This window comes from Aplysia californica, unplaced genomic scaffold (genome assembly GCF_000002075.1).
Source record: "Aplysia californica isolate F4 #8 unplaced genomic scaffold, AplCal3.0 scaffold00104, whole genome shotgun sequence".
NCBI lineage: Eukaryota > Metazoa > Mollusca > Gastropoda > Aplysiida > Aplysiidae > Aplysia > Aplysia californica.
In genome coordinates this window covers 1,190,674-1,195,679 of record NW_004797374.1, presented here as the reverse complement: position 1 = coordinate 1,195,679, position 5,006 = coordinate 1,190,674, and positions in this window count along the sequence as shown.

Here is a 5,006-nt window from a genome sequence, read left to right as displayed (position 1 = left end):
CGCAACGGAGATTCGGGACGATAGGAATTGTTTCTCAATACCTAAAAATTAGGTGCGCCCTATGCGTAGCGATCTTGACCGATAGCAGGTTTTGTCTGTGTGCGTTTAGTGGAACTTTATAGGGGAATTTTTGTACCTATCGGTACGGATTGACAAGGATCCCTAAATCGGGATTTGTCCTGCGCTCCCCCTAATGGTGAAAGTGTTATGACTTATAATACCCATACAGGTTGAATGAAGTTGTTTAAAAAAATAACAAATAGATTCAGTTCTTTTAACTTAAGTGTGAAAAAGAGAGTTAAAGAATTAAGTCCTCACTAGCCCAAATATATCAAAATAATACAGCTTCTCCACTAAATTTTCTTAGCTGTCTTCAATAAAGGGCAGCTTAATTATTGTGCACGCACACGTTTTAGCCCGAGGTGCCGCCCCTGGTATTGGGTCATTCATTCTATATTTTCTTTCTTTAACTTTGTGAGAATATTTTCTTCCATATCTCCCTCTATTGAATCCTTTATTTCCCCCTAAAACTTTAGATTAACTCTTGTTTTCTAGAGCTCGACGAAACGTTTTACATATTGTTATCTTTATTACAACATCACGAGTCTTTTAAAAACGTTTTAGTAAGTGTTTTACGGCACTTGCAACATGTTAGTCATATAAGTGCCCAAGATTAGAGGTGTTACAAGAGAGTAACAAACTCAAAAAGGAGGAGAGATATGGACGATAGATATGAACAGATAGGAAAGAAGGAGCAAACCATACCAGAGCCCTCGCCAACTACCCAGAGAGTTTTAGAAATGTCTAGTGACACGTTTGTTCAACACTATCCTCTGCCAGGAGTAGTGTGTGTGTGTGTGTGTGTGTGTTTGTGTGTGTGTGTGTGTGTGTGTGTGTGTGTGTGTGTGTGTGTGTATGTGTGTGTGTGTGTGTGTGTTTATGGTTAAAAGTGCATATTGCGATGTTCTATGTTAGTCATTTGAGTGATAATTCTGCCTAATACAACGCTTAAAACCTTCCGGGATCAGGCGTTTAATAAATTCCCATTATTATTATTGCTGTTATTATGATTATGATTATGATTATGATTATGATGATGATGATGATGATGATGATGATGATTAATAATAATTTTATTATTATGATGATTTTAGACATTATTTTTTCATATTAGTATTGATTGTCAAATGTCATTATTATTATAGAGAAAAGTTCTTTCAGTTTGTGATGTATCTATAAAAGGTTTATTTGAAATACTGGTCGTTGAATTGGCTTTCTTAGTTTCATAAAACGTTATCTCTGTCTGGGCAAGTGACAAGTGACACACGTACCTCGGAGATGTTGACCTACAGAAAACGTTCTGAACAGTGAGATTACCATTCTTTACTCTATAAAAAATGCTCGTGTCAGGTGCAACTGTCCTCTAACCAAAAAAAGTGAAGAAAGAAAGGAAGAAAGAAATGAATACATGAAAGAGTGAATAGAAAAATAAAGGTATGGATAAATAAATAAATAAATAAATAAATAAATAAATAAATAAATAAATAAATAAATAAATAAATAAATAAATAAATATTGAAGAATGACTCTCAAATCCTATATTTTTTCAACAAGTTTTCACTCCTGCGTTACGTGTATCAGTTATCATGGAATGGCTCATCTTACATATGACTGGTACATGGTCACTCACAAATTGTTGAAAAGAATGTGACTGGTTTTTTGTGTAGGTATTTTTTATGCTCCCACTGACACAAGTAAGATCATTCGACTGTCAGGGCCAACCCAAGCCAAGCTATCCTGTCTTCTGTCAAGACACTGCTTTTAAAAAAATCGTTTTTCTCATTAATCATAATCTGCCAGCCTGTTATATCAAATAATACCAAATCCACATATATCTCTGAACATGTTGGTGGATGGTGCATGGGTGTAGCTCGATACGTATTTCTTTTTAAAGATGAAAATGCTAACGTATGCTTTTTTCATCGAACTTACTTCAACTAAATGGCGAACAGGCTTACGACGTGTTAGAGTTAGGTTGCTTCATTGCCTTGTCGAGATCTTCATATAATGTTTTTATAATTTTTTATAGCCATGCTCCGATGTTAAAACATAATAAAAGTATGCTTGGAAGGAATTCATGCTGAAAGATTTCCCTTCCAAGTCAGCTACGATGATTCGATTTGAAACTCCCAAAAAATCTGTCATACTCGAGATCTTTGTTATGCCTTCATCCAATTAATAGTAATAGACAATTTCTACATCTGTTTAATGGGTGTCTCCTTCTGTGTTTATCATCATTATCGTTTACTACTTTTACTATTACCGAAACGAAGAAAACTTAACTGGTATGGGCATGTAACAGGATCGTGTGGCCTATCCAGAACCATTCTTTCAGGAACTGTGCTGGGGAGGAGAAGAAAAGGAAGGGAAAGGAAGAGGTGGGCTAACAACAATGTGGAGTGGACAGGAAAATCCTTCTCACGAACTCAGGCGCTCGCAAAAAAAAGTGCAAAGTGGAGGTACCTGACGTGGCTCTCTGTCATACAGCGCCCTTACGATCCTCGGGGACTATGGAATCACTGACCAATGACTTGTTTTGGCTGAGCCTTCCTCCTTCTATCTAGCATTTCAAAGCGGACGACATGGTTCAAATCCTGTATATCGAATTCCGTCCAATGCCGGCCAGATACTCTAGACTGCACCGATTCCATCCTATTTAGTTCACGTATGTGTTCAAGGGCCAAAGGCACCATGCTCCCCTCCCCCACCATCCTTTGCCCCCACCTCTTTTTCCGTTCTCTCAAATTAGTCTGCAGTAATTACATTGTTTACATTGTACCATAATAGTCTGTACGTTTTCCAGTTTCTCTAAAAACCTTCCTATAATAATGTGCCCAGTGCCAACAACATGTATAGAGATCCCTCAAAGTCGTTGGCTGTTCTAGAAAACTGAAGATAGATTCAGGAAGTGCCAGGCGGAATCTTGCCCCTGTATTAGGATAACAGAGATCACTTGAGAACACTGTTTTTGTTTTAGAAAGAGTTTTACGGCACTTGCAACAAAATAAGGTCAAATGAATTCCGAAGATTAGAGGAGTTACAAGAGTGAAATAATTATGGATAAAGGAGAGATAAGGACGATAGATACGTTTGATAGAAAAGAAGGAGCAAACCGCACCAGAGCACCCTCCAACCACCCACATTAAGAACGCTGAATAACGTCCACTGTTTAAAATTGATTCGAACTGCGCAAGAGAGGAGATTAAGATATACTCTTTTTAAAAAAAAAGAACCCTAACCCTCATTTTCAAAACTTTTTTATATTTTTTTTATTAAGCGAACCTACTAAATAGAACACAACAAGGCAAAGTTCTGGAAGATGATAACAAATACACACGTTCAAAACGTTAGCCCTGGTAAACAAACCAAATGTCCTGCACAAGCCTGTAAACAGAATGGGGTACACGGAAAGTCAATATATGATATTAGCCCCATTTGCGTTGATCATTGCTCGGCATCGGGAGACAATAGATGCAATCAAGTTTGCAATAACATGTTGCGGGATGGTTTGCCACTCATACTGGAGTGTCACAATGAGTTCTGGAAGTGTCTGAGGTGGCAGATTCCTATGCAACACACGTCGATCCAACTCGTCCCAGAAGTATTCGATAGGAGGCAAATCCGATGAACGGGCAGGCCATGGTAGAGTCGGGAGGTTTTTGTCACCCAAGAAGTCTCCACAAACCCATGCAACATGCGGACGAGCGTTGTCCTGCTGCAAAATGCAAGCATTAGCGTTCAGGTATGGAACAACATGAGGCTGCGGGATCTCATCCCCAGTGACGAAGAGTCTATATAATCAAATAATCACTGCTTCTCTTCCTAATTTTTAAACATTGCCGCGGTCAAATTCACCCATAGACGTGAACCTCATACATTTAATGTAAAAAGGCTTTCATAATCACCAATGAACAGAATGCCTAACATTCAAAACGGTTTCATTGCCACAGAAATAGCCTGTTCACCCCTATCGTGCCACTCCATTAGCAGTCGCAAGCTTTGATTATGTAAGCTTACAGTGAGGCAGGAAGAGTCTACCAAAAGGGTTGAGGGGAACATGTGTGCAACAGTCAAAACTGTTTCATTGCCACATATTATACCCTGTTAACCCCTTTCGGGCCACAGTTATAAGCTGTCACAAGCACTGATTATGTAAGCGAATTATTACACAGGTCGAGTCTACCTCACACATGTGAGGTGAACTAACTCCTAATAATATCTTGACTGCTGCAAGTACATTGTAAACATGTAAACATTGCTAGATCTAATCTAGGTCTCTGCATCTATCTCTCAACTTATTTCTCTCCCTCCCTGTCACTGTCACTGTCACCTCCCTCCCTCTGTAGTGCTCATCCTCATTTTTCTTATTCCTCTCCTTCTTCCTCTAGGCCTACGAGCGCTCCAAACACGCTGTTAGAAGTGAGAAGACGGTCAAAGGCGTGAGACCGAAACCGGGAATTCCCTGAGTTCTACTTGTATTCATGGGTCAAAATGGACACTTGACTCAGCCCTGTTGTGATTGGCTTCCCACCACCCGATCGTGAGATTCGCAGGCTAGAAAACAAACACTTTTTTAAATGTAGGTCACCAACCGAGTCGATCAGTTTGTGCCACGATGGCCACTTGGGGCCCTCAATTTGGCTAAATCCGACTACCCGATGGGCCCGACACTACCCGACCCGACCCGATCGCGTATGTGGGCACCCCCTATAATATTTACAATTTTGTTTTGCGTTTCCTTATATTCAAATTTTACCAAGTGTCAAGTTTTTTTTTAGAAGAGTATATTATAATTTCCACGTTTTCTATTCTTAGATGACATCAGTAACTTCTTTGCTCCACCTGTTCCTTATATTTGCAGGTCGACCTGACCAATGTCAGGCTACCTTGCTTGAGTGTGTGTGTGTGTGTGTGTGTGTGTGTGTGTGTGTGTGTGTGTGTGTGTG